Source organism: Psammomys obesus, unplaced genomic scaffold, assembly GCF_907164565.1.
Source record: "Psammomys obesus unplaced genomic scaffold, mPsaObe1.curated_primary_1811, whole genome shotgun sequence".
In the NCBI taxonomy this organism is placed as follows: Eukaryota; Metazoa; Chordata; class Mammalia; order Rodentia; family Muridae; genus Psammomys; species Psammomys obesus.
The window spans coordinates 3,921,005-3,935,971 of NW_026596131.1; positions in this window are offsets into that span (position 1 = coordinate 3,921,005).

Sequence of the window (14,967 nt, forward strand, 5' to 3'; positions counted from 1 at the left end):
GTTTGCAGCTGGAGCCAGGGTGTGGTGAAAGGCTACCCAGCCATGTTGGCTGGGAACATACACACACAAGCGTTCAGAATTTCTGGCCGGATCATCTACCCATCCATCTTCCCGTCTCTGAAATGGCAGCTGGCACCTTGATTCCCCACGTGGGTGAACTTTGCACACAGCGGCTTTTGCTGCAAGCTGGAAGGATGTCTGCAGGGATGTAGGCTTGGCCAGCCAGGCCACAGGGAGCTTCCAGCAGCAGCAGCTCTGTCAAGTTCCTACAGGTGAAGTGGGACGAGATGCGGAGTGTTGGGGGGGGGTGCAGTTGGAGTCTCATACAGGGACTCTGATTAGACCTGGCTGGCTGGCCAGCAAGCCCCAGGGATTCTCCTGTTGCTGTGTCCCCAGGCTCAGGACTGCAGTCGTGTGCTGTCATTTTACCGGCTCAGCTGTCTCCTTGGCCTAAATGTATAGGTAGGTATCAGACACTGACTTGTCAGAGTCAACACATGAGCCCCATACAGACGCCCTGTGTGGCTGATGTCGCCCAATCCAGACACCACGGTTGGACACTGCCATGTATAAACTACACCACATCCTGAGGGTGCTCTCTATGGTCTAAGGAGCCATTTCTCTGGGCCCCGGAGTCATCAGCGTGGCAATGATAAGTTGACTGGCGGTCTCCTTGATTATGCTGTGAGCTCACACAGAAGGCTTGGTGTATAGCAGGTGTGATGGAGGTGTTTGTTGAACGAATGACTAAAAGTTGGATAAACTTTCCAGAGGCTAAAGCTGCCAAGGAGATAACTACCAAACAAACTACACTACAGGTGTGGTGGATCTGTGCCATGAAAGGGCAAAAAGGATCTGAGTTTGAGGCCAGCCTGGTTTACACAGTGAGTGCCAGGATGGCCAGGGCTACATAGTGAGAGCAGACTGACCTCAGACTCACAGAGATCCACCTGCCTCTGCCTCTGTGCTGGAATTAAAGGTGTGCGCCCCCTGCCCAACCTTTTCTCTTTCCTATGAAACTCCTGATGGGGGCATTTCCAGGGATGCTCATGGCTCCCTTCCCAGTCTTTCTGCCCATTTTCAACCTGTCTCTTTCACCCAGCAAGCTATGCGACCTTAGACAAACTGTTTTTCCCTGAGCTTCTTCACTTCTGTGTAACCCGGGTACTGCTTGGGCTTGTAGAGCCCTTTCTTAGGAAGGTCAGTGTCGGGTGTATTTCCTGATAAACTTGCCCACCTTGCGATTCTTTAATCATTTTGATTGAGGGGCCCTGTTAAGTTCCACACAGGCTTTTTCCTCACTCTGCAGCCAAAGCTGGTAAGAATCTTGGACTTCCTGGGACGCCTCTGAGACTTTGCTAGTGAAGAGGTGTGACACCTGCCATGGTCTGTATGAAAATTACTTCCTGGGTCGGAGATCTGGACATGTAGGAGGAAGAGCATTTCCATGGTAAGGCAGAGGGCTGAGAGGGAGTTTGGAGCAGATGGAGTGGTCAACGCGGACCAAGATCTGAGGAAATTTCACTCAGGGTTTGACATGCAAATGAGCTGGGGTCTGGTGGGCGTGGCCTGCATGTTGGCTAAGGCTGCAGATCCAGAGGGGGCCGTAGAGAAAAGCCCTTCTGGATTTTGAAGGAGTCTTACCCTCAGGCCAGAAGACCCCTGAGCTGGGGCAGGGAAGGGAAAGGAAGGCACTCAGCTCTACGCAGAGCTTCCATCCCTAGCTACAGCCCTGCAGGGCGGGCTGCAGATGAGGACAGGCTTGAATAGCGGGAGAGGAAGCCTGCTCAGAGGCTGCCAATACAGCGGGCTGGAAACGCTCCTGTCGACAGAATGGGAAAATGCTGTAGGTGTGAGCGCCAGCAGCTGTGCTTGGGGACTTGGGGACTCCGGGCCTGATGAATAATGGAGCAGAGCTCCCTCCCTGGCTCTCTTTTTTCAGTCCTTTCAATAATTCATGCGTTCCCTGTTGGGTGAGGAGTTTCATGAAACAGGCTTTCTCTGAATCCACAGCTGAGTCGAGCGAGTCTGAGGCTCCACGCGTTCGTTAGGTCTTAATTAGGAACACACTGCCACACTCCACACGTGCGTGCTGGCTTTGCCTGCACATCTGGGTGGGGGTGGGGCTTCCTGGCAGCCCTCCTCCTGGCCCTAGGGAGGGAGAGGTGGTGATAAGTGTCACTTTCAGGTGTCTGCTTTGTCAGCCACTTCTGTCTGCCTTTGGGATCATGGAGACAGGTGACATGCTGTCTTCTGTCACCTGAGTTCTTGTATGTTCCTGGATGACTTTTGATGGGCACATGCCACGGGCAAGAAAAGGCAAGCCAATTGTTACCTCCACAGTGTTTCCTGGTGCTTCCGCCAGGCCCTGTGAGCTGATGGCTGCAGAGTGCACAAAGAAGGGATGGCTGGGAACCCAAACACCAGGTCACAGTGGCAGTCAGTGGAGATGTGAACCTGTCAGTGATGGACAGGTGATGACGCCCCTTTTTGGTATCAAAGACAGAGGGGATCAACACTTCTCTGCCAGGCTTGTGTATGTGTGACTTGAGGACATGTAGGTGTGTCTATCTCTGTGGAGATGGGGAGAGGAAAGATGGCCCAGGGGAAGTAAGAGCAGGAGGACAGGTAGGAGTTGGGTGTAATCCCTTGGAGGGACGATTGATAACACCATTAATCCCTATCACACTAAGTGTGTTCTCTGTGTTAGCATAGTTGGTTCTTAAAACAAGGCTACCAGCTCAGATGTCATCACTGCCTGTGGGGAACTGGAGACTTAAAGGGGTAAATTTTCCCCCAGAGACAGCCAGATTCTGATGCCCAAAGGAAAATGGCGACTCCATGCTCGGCTTACGGGGGGTATCACCCTTGCTGAAGGTGAGAGCAAAAGCCACGGTCTTCAGGCTGCTCTCAGAGATGAGGTCCCCGGTCTCAGGAGCTGATCCTTACAGGAGAGTTGGGAAGCTGTTCTGAAGCACACAACTCAAAATGGGCAAGCAGGGAAGGCCCAGAGGACAGGATGACTGGCCATGGAGCTTAAGGAATAGTAGGCTTCAAGAAGCCAAAAGCCAGGGCTGGTGATGTGGCCCAATTGGTAGACTGCCATGCATAGTCCTGAGTTTGATTCCTAACACCACATGAATCAGGTATGGTGGCAAATATCAATCATCCAACCACTTAGGATGTGGAGGCAGGAAGGTCAGTTCAGAGGTTTGAGGTCACGGTAAATTTGAGGCCATCCTGAAGTACAGGAAACCCATGGAGATGAAGAAGAGGAGGAGGAGAGAAGGAGGAGGAGGAGCAGAGGAGGAGGAAGAGGTAGAGAAAGAGGAGATGGGAAAGAGGAGGGGCAGCCTGGTCGATGGGGACCTAGAAGGCAAGGCTGTGCTGTGTTGTTCACCAGTTCTTTTTTTGCCTGTGGGATCTGCTCTGCACACAGCTACCCTTCCCTCCTGCACTTAATTTTGCTGGGCCAGGTATGAAATATGTCCTTTAGAGACATCAGCATAATCTTCCCTCTTCCTGCTCTGTCAGACCCAGCCACACATCCTCCATCTTCAATCAGCCAGCCTGAGCTGTTTTCCACGCTGCCTCCCAGCTACCCACCCTTCTCCTTCCCACAGCCCAGTGAGTGCCTTGTTGAGGCTCCAGGCCCAGCAGGAAAAGAAGTCATTTCCTTTCTTGCCCGGGAACACGCTCTCCCTTATTCTCCAGGCAGCGTCCCGTGGAACCCGGGCGATGACATTGCTGCCTGCATTCCCACCCGGTGACTGCCACAGCAGCTCCTGTTCCCAGCATGGCTGTTCTCCATGTTCTCCGTGCTGTGCTCACTCAAAGGCCAGCTGTTCGGCGTCTGCTCTCCTGCGTCGTCCCCTTGGTAACTAGATTTCTAAGACAGTTTCAAGGTCAGGGGAGCCCAACCACAGAATGAAGATGTCTCTCGGTTTTGATTATGGAGAAAGTTACAAGGAGTAGCTTCGAATACAGGCCCTGGGGGTGGTGTTGGTGGGGAGCAGGAAGAAAGGAACGTCAGCAGGAGGGTAGGAAGGAGAGCGGTCCAGTCAGCACCTGGACAGCTCCTGGCCGGCTTCAGGAGCCAGGCAGCCGCTGGTACAGATGTCTGCTGGAACTCAGTAACTCCACACCAGTGGCTCTCAACCTTCCTAACGCTGCCACCCTTCAACACAGTTCCTCACCTCATGGTGACCCCCACAACCATAAAATTGTTGCCTTGCTGCTTCATAACTGCAATTTTGCTACCGTTATGGATCATAATGTAGATAGCTGATAGGCAGCAGCCCTAAGGGGTCACGACCCACAGGTTGAGAACCACTGCTTAGACAGTGTCTTGTCCCCAACTGAGCCCGCTAAAACTTCTCTGTTGGCTCATACCTTGGGTATGAGACACCAACCTCATCTGAGAAGGTGAAGACAACTGAGCTGGAGAGATGGCTCCGTCAGTAAAGCACTTGGCCTGCAAGCACAGGGCCTGAGCTCGGCTCTCCTCTCCTGTACCCCCCACAGTGCTGGTGTGATGGGGGTGCATGGAATCCCAGAACCGGGGAGACGGGGTGTGGGTGCCTCGGCCCCTGAGTGGGGCCCGGTGGGCAGCTCTATAGTATGACAGCCCGAAGCTGGTAGAGCTTCGGAATGGGCCCGAAACAGGGAGAGTATCCATGCTTTCCCTGTCTGCATGGAAGTTCCCTGGAGTGCTGGCAGGCACCTCTCCATAGTGACAGTGGGATGATTGGCAGCCCTGGAGCTCGTGTCAACCCCCCCGTTGGTCCAAAGGCTATACAAAAATGCTTGCTGCTGTGCAGTAACACAGATCTGCTGGTCTCCAGAGTGTTTCCCGGGTTGGGGACTCCATCTCCCTCACCCTCTCCTGGGCAGTCCCTGGGGCTTCTTGCCAGCCAGCAGAGTTGATAGTGGGAGCTCCAGGCTCGGTGAGAGGCTGTGTCTCACCACCACCACCAAAAGTGGAAGTCAATAGAAGATGCCTGACATCCACCTCTCTTTTCCACTAATGCACATACAGCTACACACACCTGCATACACAAGAGCATGTATATGCTTATGCACCCCCCACATACACACACCTACACACACACACACACACACACACACACACACTTACACAGATGAAGATTTCATAGCTAGGCATTGCGTGCAGCATGTGCTTTAGTCTCAGCACTCAGGAGGCAGAGGCAGGTGGATCTCTGTGAGTTCAAGGCCAGCCTGGCCTACAAAGCAAGTTCCAGAATATCTAGGGCTATACTGAGAAACCCTGTCTCAAACAAACAAACAGACAGACAGACAGACAGACAAAAAAAAAAAAAAAACCATCAAAACAAATCAGACATCAGCATGGACCGGTGTCTACCAACTATAAGGGGTTAACAGTGCAGGGTCTTAGAGAATGTTCCACAAGAAGAGTGACTTCATGGTCACAAGCTCTGAAAGCTTGTCCAGGGCTCCAGGCTCCATGCAGGGAAGACAGCTCAGCTCAGCTCAGCTCAGCTCACCTAATATGGGATCACACACCAGTCACCTCCCACCAGGTCCGCCGTGCAGGGCAGACATCATCAGCCTGGGGAGAGGCTGGACTCCCAAGGCAAAGGCAAGAACTCTGCCACCCAAGGATGGCATGGGAGTGCAGAGAAAAAGGGGGCCCAGAAAAGGAGAGCATTTCCATTTATTTCAGAGCAAAGAAAGCAGGGCTGGGCTCATGTCGCCTCCCCCAATTACCTGGCTCTCAGGATGACAGGAAATAGTATCTTAAATAGCCATTTCCTAGCTTTGAGGTTAATGAAAAAAGCCTTGAAATAAATGAGTGAAAGAGCTTGCTGGAAGAGGTGCAGAGGAGCCGGATGAGTCCCTTCTGGCCATGGCAGCCTTCCTAGGTCTGTTTATGGGACCTGCCAGCCTCCATTGCAGGCTGGGTCATGCACCGCCTCATCTATTTGATATAAGGTGTTTTAGCACCAGTATGGATCTTGATATGCTCGGATACCCCAAGGATGTTGTCCTAGTTTGGTTTCTGTTGCTGTGACAGAAATCATGAGCAAAGCCAATCTGGAGAGGAGAGGGTTTACAGGTCACAGTCCGTCACCGAGGGACACCCAGGCAGGAACCGAGGCAGAGACCATGGAGGACAATTGTTTCCTGGTTTGCTCTTCTGTGGCTTGGCACAGCTTGCTTTCTTACTGCAACCCAGGGCCACCTGCTCAGAGGGGGCAAGACCTACACCTCTGAGGAGGGCTGAGCACCCCTGAATCAACCATCAATCAATAAAACGTCCCACAGACATGTCCACAGGCCAATCTGACGGGGGCAATCCCTCAGTCAGAGTTCCTCTTTCCCAGGTGACTCCAATTTAGGTCCAACAGACAAAAAAAAAAAAAAAAAAAAAAAAAAAAAAAAAAAAAAAAAAAAAACCTTAACAGTACAGACACCAAGGGACAGCTTACTATACTTAGGGTAACGTTTTTGACATAGCGTGTCCTGGTTTGGGTGTTTAGTTACATAGTCTCCTGCATGTGTCCTGCTTTACATGCTGGTGGAGGGGTGTGGGGGACTCTCTGACCTCAGCTAGCCTTCCAGTTCTGCTCCACAGGAGACAGGTGGTGTGAGGTGGCTGGGGAAGAGGACAAGAACTTACCCAGTCACCGGGGACGAGGGTGGAAGAATCCGCCTAGCTCACAAAAATCATTACGCTGCAATTTTTCAGTCTGATAAAATTTCCAGCGTCTCCTCTCCGGCCTTTAATCTTTTTTCCACCCTTAGTTTATTGTTTTGGGATCTGTTTTGTTTGGCTATAAATTGTTCTTGCTGCAGCTACAGTCTTTTGGGCAATGCTCCCCAAGTAAGGATGTTTGGAGAAGCTGCTGGGGGCTAGAGGGGTGACTCTGCCCAAGTGTGGGGACAGGGGTTCAGATCCCCAGCACGCACATAACAGCTGGGCAGGTGTTTCCTATGCACCCCAGAAGTGAGGACAGGAGGATTCCTTGGGGCAAGCTGGTTAGCTAAATGAGCCAAATCAGTGAGCTCTACGTTCAGTGAGAAACCGGGCCTCTATAAAGAGAAGGATTGGTGACATTACCTAAGGTCAACCTTTGGCCTCCATAGGCACTAGCGTGGATGTCCCTGTAGACAGATGAGCCCTCACACACTTGGGCACCTCACACACTCATATACGTTTTTGAAAAGAAGGAAACTGCGCAGGAAGCCACTTTTCCATACCGAAGAAGCCTTCAGAAGCTCTTCTACGTTAATCTGCCGTCTCTGGACCCCGCCCCAAACTAGAAAATTCTCATGGACCAAAAGCAGCCCACAGGAGCCTTTACTGGGGTATCGAGTCACAGACTCTCAGCTAAGTCCCCTTAGGCAAAGCACAGGAAATGCCCAGAGACTGTATTATTCCAGCAAATGAGCATCTCCCGGGGCCCAGGAGAGTCTAAGGAGCACGTGGTTACCTTGCAGCAGCCGTAGGATCTATGAGGAATGGCTAGCTCACAGCCACAGACAAGAGGCCGTTTCCAACGAGCAGGGCATGGTGCGTGCAACCCTGCCCTTCTCAGCTGAACTTGCCTCTGCCTTTCTCAAAGGTGGGGTGCGGTGCCCCCGGCCATGTTCTGTGCTAAGCAGCCGGCACTCCTCGGCCACAGGGGAATGGCTCTGAGTTGGAAATCTGATGTAGATATTTTTGGACATGTGGACAAGTGGGAATCTGACATGGACAGCACACAATATTTTTATGGGTTTATTGGTGTGCAAAGACATGGCTCCATTCGAAAGCTAACCGGGCCACCTTTCTGTCTCTCAGGATTGGTTTGTGGAATCCTGAAAGCACTGCCAGAAGCTAAGGAGGGGTGAGGGAAAGGTGTGGCTGGCTGAGGCTTTGGGGAAGAAAGAGAGAAGCCAAGGGAGATAAAGCCAAGGTCATGTCCCGTTTGTTGCCATTTCTTCTTTGTACCTGCACACGCAGCTCTGAGCCCAGGCTCGTGGAGGCCAGGGTCAATGCTGGCTGGCTTCTTTAAAGCTTACCACCTTAGTTTGGAGACAGGGGCCCTCTCACTGAACCTGGACCTTGCTTCCTCTGCTTGACTGGCTGGCTAGAAAGCACCGGGGATCCTCCTGTCTTTTCTCCAGAAAAGCTGAGACTGCAGGCCCACGTCACCACAGCCCAGCTGTTTCCAGGTGTGCCGGGGACTCGAATTCAGCTCCTCGTGCTTGCACATCAAACACTTCACTGACTGAGCCATCTCTCCAGACCTGCGTGCTTTCTATTCCACAACACGAAAAATGACAGATGATCATGGGGCAGGACGCAGTGGTGGTTGCTAGGGGCTCTGGTGAGGCAGGGGGCTGGCTGGAAAGGGCCAGCAGGAGTGCGTTTCTCACAAAATAGGACACGCTGAAGATCCCGATGGTGGTGAGCCTGCCCGCGTGGCAGAATTTCACAGCAGCTTGGTCTACCACACGGTGTGTGAGGAAACATTAGTGAACTCTGTAGGAGGTCCCCAGCAGGGCAGCCGCCCGTTAACACTGTTCCTACACTTGCCTGTGTAGATGGAACGGAAGGGGGAACTGGCTGGAGAACAGATGGGCAGAGTCCGCACTGTTCTGAGGAGTCTGAAGTCCTTTCCAAACAACACGTTTTGAACGGAGAGAGTGGCAAGGGGTGGGCTGAGATGGCTGTCAGTGAAGAGTTTGCCATGTAAACATGTGGCCTTAGGTTGATCTCCAGCGCCTGAGTAACCACCCGCTCCTGGTGGCCTGCCCTGGCAAACCGAACACGGGGGAAACAGAGACAGGCAGATGCCCAGGGCAGGCTGGGCTAGCCAGACTAGCCCAACTGATAAGATTTGGGTCTTAGTGAGAGATCCTGTCTCAAAAAGAAGCAATGTGGAAAACCCTGAGGAAGGGCATCTGAGGTGATTCTCTGGCTTCCACAGACATGCACGCGCCTGTGTACCTGCATACATGAAGCCCCACCCAAGCTCCACCCACACACCCACATACACACAAAATAAGTTAATGAGTTAGTAAATGGATAGAGGACTGTATGAGAGAACCAATATGCTTAAGCAAATGACTGCAAAGGACCAGCTGGATGTCCAGTTCTGTACCTAGCTGTGCTGACCTCAATCCTAACAGCTCGGGAGAAGGAAGTCCAACACCTAAGGCTTTGTGTGCTTCTCCTCCTCCTTTTTTCCTTTGAAAAATTTCTTCTAAAGTAGAATAGCTGCGTGTAAGCACATTTTTGAGACTATTGTTACAAACGCCAAATTGTCCTCCAAAATTATTGCACCAATTTCTGTTCCCACCCACAGGGCAGGCGAGGGCTGGTTTCCCTGACTCCTGCCAAAATTGGGCTTTAATCTTTAAAGCAGGTTCTTTAACTTTTGCCAAGCCGATAGATAAAACACGGCATCTCACTGTTTCTTTTCCTCCAGGAATTCTAAATTCTTTTCTTGGACTGGGCTGGATCCTGTCATTGGCTACTTTTCCAGACACTGGCCTGGACATCCACATCGGTCACCTTCATGAAATTTCATTTTTATATCATGCCCAGTAGTTGAAGCAGATCACTAAGGTCAGGCCAGGGGAGATACACCACTGAACTGATTGTCAGAAAGAAGGAAGGAAGAAAGGAAGGAAGGAGGGAAGGAAGGAAGGAAGGAAGGAAGGAAGGAAGGAAGGAAGGAAGGAAGGAGGGAGGGAAGGAAGGAAGGAAGAAACAACTCCAATGTGGTGCAAGCCTGTCATCCCAGTGTTACGGAGGTGGAGGCAGGAGGATCAGGAGTTGAAAGCCAGTCTTGGCTACAGAGTTTGAGGCCAGCTTTTGCTACACAAGACCCTATCTCAAAAAGAAAAATAAAACACTCCAAAATGCCACTAAAGACAATGTTTTGTGTTGACAAAATGTCTCTTTAATGCAGTAAAGATCGTTCCTGAGGAATTTCTTCTGGAATTCAGTGCTGGGAAAGGCTTTTCTTTCCCAGAGACATACGGTTCCAGGAAAGAGAGTCACATGACTGACTGTCACAGCTCCCACTTTATGCAGAGCTTCTAGGAAATGCACAGATGACTTTAAGGTCGGTGACAGGGATTTTATTGATTCTTGTGGAAAATATATGTTTTTATTCTCTTTGAGCCTGATGGCCTATTTCTATTTAATTATTTGTTTGAAGTATTTCAAACTGTTTCAAAGGACCTCAAGCTGCTTCAGACCCTGCAGGAAGAGGCTGAGAACAAACATTCTTCTGATTAAAAGCCGTGACAGCTGTTGCACACACACAGTATGTGGCCTGGTCCTCCTGCACTCACTGTTCAGGGTGTACGGAAATGTTTGTTGAATGAAGAAATGAATGAGTTGACTTCTGATGTTGGCTAGGTGGCAAACAATCTAGACACAGTATGGTGTTAAAAAAAAAAAATTCCCATTAGTTTTTAGTTGATCCGGGGCAAGACAATGTCACTACTGAAAGCAAGGTTTCAAGCAGGCACAGTGGTGCAGCCTGTGATCCCAGTACTTGGGAGTTCAAGGTCAGCTTCAGCTACAAGTTCGAGAGCAGCCAGGGCTACGTGAGACCCTGCTACAATCAAACAAACCACAACACACAATAAGCAAATACCAAGAGTTTTCAAAACAAACAAACAAACAAACAAACAAACAAAAAACCATCCAATTATGCTTCTGGGATCCAGCTGAAGAAGTGAGACAACTGCATTAGAAGATTTTGGATCGAAGGTGTTTACCACTGAATTGCTCAAAATAATGTAAAAGATGAAAACTCTAAAAATGTAATGATAGCTGACTTAGTAACAAATGTCAGTTTGCACAACCAAATAGTCTACGATAGACGGCAATAGACTACAAACCAGTAGTCACTGTAGCTGGTCAGTGGGGATTTAGATGTGATGGCCTATGCCTGGGATCCCAGGACCTGGCAGCCTATGGTGGGAGGATTTTGGAATGCAAAGCGAATGTATTAGTTACCGTTCTGATGCTGTGATAAAACACCATGATGAAAGGCAACTTAAGGAAGAGGAATTTTATTTTGGCTTGTTGTTTGGAAGGGATGGGATGAGAGTGCATGGTGCTGGAGTGGAGGCATGGCGGCAGGGGCCAGGCATGGCGGCAGGGGAATTCACACCTTTAATGAAAGCACTAAGCAGAATGAGAACTGGAAGTGGGTGCAGCTACAATCTCTCAGAGCCCACCCCCACTGACGTACTTCCTCCAGCAAGGCTCACCTCCACAGAGCCTGGACAGAACCACTGACTGGATGCCAAGCATTCAAATGACTGAGCTTGGGGTGGGGGGGACACTTTCTCATTCAAACTACCACAGCCAGCCCCGGCTCCGGAGTGACCTGTGACCAGCCTGGGGTATGCAAGCAAGACTTTGTTTCACCAAACAAACAAAACCAGTATGAAGGGTTCTTAATGACTCGAGTGAGGTGTGTGATATTGTGCGTTCATGGAAACAGATATACGTGGAAAAGCAGGGTGGGCATGCGGGTGCCCACTGTGTGCCCAACAGGGTAAGCTGATATGCAGGAAGAAACTCAGATGCCTTCAGTGGTATCTTTATGTGAGGATGAGTGGAACTTATTTATTTTTGTCTTGATTGTTTTGTAGTTTTCAAGATTTCAAAACAAGATTGATTAGATTTTTATTTTATGTGTCTGAGCATGTTTACCTACATGTATGTCTGTACCACACACACGCAGGGGGCCCAAGAGGCCAGAACAGGGCATCACATCCCCTGTGACTGGAGTTACAGATGGTTACAGAGACCCACGTGGATGTTGGGAATTGAACCTGGGTCCTCTGCAAGAGCAGCCAGCACTCCTAACCACTGGGCCATCTCTCTAGCCCCCTTTTCAAGATTTGAAACTGTCACCATGTACTATAGCGAAAGGGCATCCTTAATTAAATGTAACAAGGGAAACCATATAGGCCAACCGGAAGGCTCACAGAGATATATATATCTGAGGACAAGATTGCCATCACTGACATTTTCTGAAGAGCTGGGAACAGTCCTGTTTGCTAAGCTGTCTTCCCCCCCCCACGCCCAAATAACCAAAACCTGTGAGACAGCAAGTATTTCAGTTGGCAAGTTTCTGGATAATTAGTTACACCACAACTCACAGCTAAAATGTGTGGAAACTAGTAACTTGGAGTGTGCTAGAACATAGGGTGTATGCGTTCTGTGTGTGTATATGCAGAAGTGAATCTTGAAATGACTCATCTGTTAAGAAGCAGAATTCGTTGTTCTCTTAAGTCCGGAATACATTTTAAATTCTATATAATTAACATAAATATGTTGAGTGCTCTTCACTGCTGAGCCGTCTTTCCAACCCCTGCTTCCCAAGCTTTTAGAGCCCACCATACCAATGCTCTTGACTTCTGGTGAGACAATACCCCGTAGATCCGCCAAAGATTGAAAACAGAAGCCACAAAGCTCATTGGATCTAGCGAAGAAAGACCAGGGAATATTGTAAAAGTCAAGAAGGGCCGTGTCTATTTTGCTTCCCATGGTGCTGTTCTTCCGAGAAGCCTAAGTTGGAATTTTTAATAGACTCTCTGGCCTCCTTGCTCTTGTTCATGTGTTTCTGGATGTGCAAGATGTTTAATGGGGTGGCTGGAGAGACGGCTTAGTTGGTACAGTGCCTGTCATGCACGAGGCCCTGAGTTCATATCCCCAGAGTTCACGTGAAAGGGCTGGGCACAGGGGCACAGGTGCCAGCACACCAGAACTAGACAGGCAGAAGCAGGAGGATCCCTGGGGCCCCCTGGCCAGCTACTCGAAAAGAATCGATGGGCTCCAGGTTCATCGTGAGATGCTGTCTCAAAACAAACAAACAAACAAACAAACAAACAAGGCAGAAAGCAATTGAGGAAGACACCTGGCACTGAGTTCTATACATCTATACATGCTCTTACACTTGTGCCAGTACCCACATATACCCCCCCCACACACACACACACACACCACGCATCGATGCTGTGAGCTCCACTGGCATTTAATACAGGACTTTTCTGCCAGCACAGGAAGATGACAAATATGATGGGCATGTTACCTGGTTGTTAAGTACGACAGTATGTCTTCAAGGGGGACGGGTTTTCATTTTCCTTCTTTGTATTAGCTCTAGGAATCAAGGTGTTATTTCTGTCGAATCCTAAAATAGGAGCAGCATTCCTGCAGTGTTCTGTCCCAGCTAAGTCCCGAGGTTCCTCCCTAAGCTGCTCACTGCCGTAGACACTGAGTAGCCTGTTCTGCTAAGTCCCCTACCTACTAGAACATGCTCCCCTCTGATGGCTTTTGACTCCTACGAGAGGGGCCTCAATTCAAGGCTGTGGTGGAGGCTGAGCCCCAGGCCAGATATCCCCATAGCTTGTTTTCTTTCTCCTGGGTCTCTCTGGGCAAGAGGCAGGCAGGTGTGGGTGGCTTCGAAGTACCTGCTGGGTTCTAAGAACTGTGATGCTATTTTTCTCCCTCCTCCCTGGCACAGGCAGTGCTAAAAAGGGGGAAATAAAATCAGGAGAAAGAGGGTGAAGGCAGTGGAGGGGGTAAGCTTGTGGAAACAGCTGCAGAAGGGTATCTCGTCTCGCAGACAAGGAGAACTTCCCCTTGGTGGTGTAAGCTTGAAAGGAAGTGAAGGGGAAGAAAACCCTCAGGAGGTCCTGCATCTCTGACCTCTGAGTAGGCCAAGGTTGGGAAGAGCATACATACGTGGTACCCAACTTGCACCCAGCCCAGTGGTGCCTCTTAGTACCTGAGCCTTTATTTTCCCATTATTAAGGTGTGAGCCATGGCCCTTACTATATGGACGTAGTACAAGGTTTCCTCATGTGTCAGTCTTTACATGATCTCTATCCCAACAGGGCCACAGGAGTTAGTAAGGTCTGTATGTCCAGGTTCTATAGCAGGCGCTAGATGGACATCAGCCCTTCTTCTCCCTCCCATTGATTAGTTTCTGCTTGCACAGACCTCCTCTTCCTAGCCCCTCCTTCCTCAGATCACAGCCTCTTGGTCTTCCCCTCCAGGAAGCACCAGCCAGGCACGGCTCACATCTCTGCACTTATAGTGGGCTCGGGGCATCTGGTATCTGCTCCTCTGGGTATTGGTATTCAACCTCTCTGAACTGACCCTTGCTCTTACGTAACATGAACAAGGTCACTGGGTTCTACCTGAGGTGGCTGTCACTGTGGGCTTTAAGTAAAGGCAAACAGAGGAACTGTAAAAAGGTGTGTCTTGCACCTTTCTGACAGATCGCCTCTGTGCCTGCAGCTGTGGGGGAATGTGTCCACACGCTTGTGTCTGTCATCTGCTTCAGACTCCTGTTTCTCCGACACGCTCACCTGTCTGTGTCTGTTGAGTCCTCGGGCCTGCCTCTAGCCCTTTGATTTCGCTGGATTCCATTTTCTCTTTTTGTGATTAGAACAAGGTTGCCTGGAATATATTTAATGAGTTAGCTTACAAGAGAAGAATCTTGGGATATTCAGCTTTGCTTCCTTAGAGCCCAAAGCGTTTCCTGCACACACTCTGCAAGCAGCCCCCGGATCCCTGCCGTAACCACTCTTGGGGCAGGGTGTGAAAATACACATAGCCTTCGCTGGGTTTGTGGTGCCATTTTAGCTGAACCATGCTTTCTACACCACTGCCCCCCCCCCCCCCCCCAGAGCACACAACAAGCTAGAGAAAAGCCCCAGGGCATTCAATGCTCACTCAAGTGAAACCACAGGCAGCCACTGCCTCTCTAGACTCAAGGCTGGAGGATAGAATCTGGCAATTTGGGTTTCTAAGCTGGTGCTTTCATTTTTAAGCCATGTCTGTGTGTCTGTCTTGCCTCCTCAGCGCTTGAACGCCTCCAGAGCAAGGGACAAGGCCTTGCCACGGTTCTTGTAGTACCTCGAGGTGGCATGGCCTGGGGGGGGGTCCTTTTATGCATT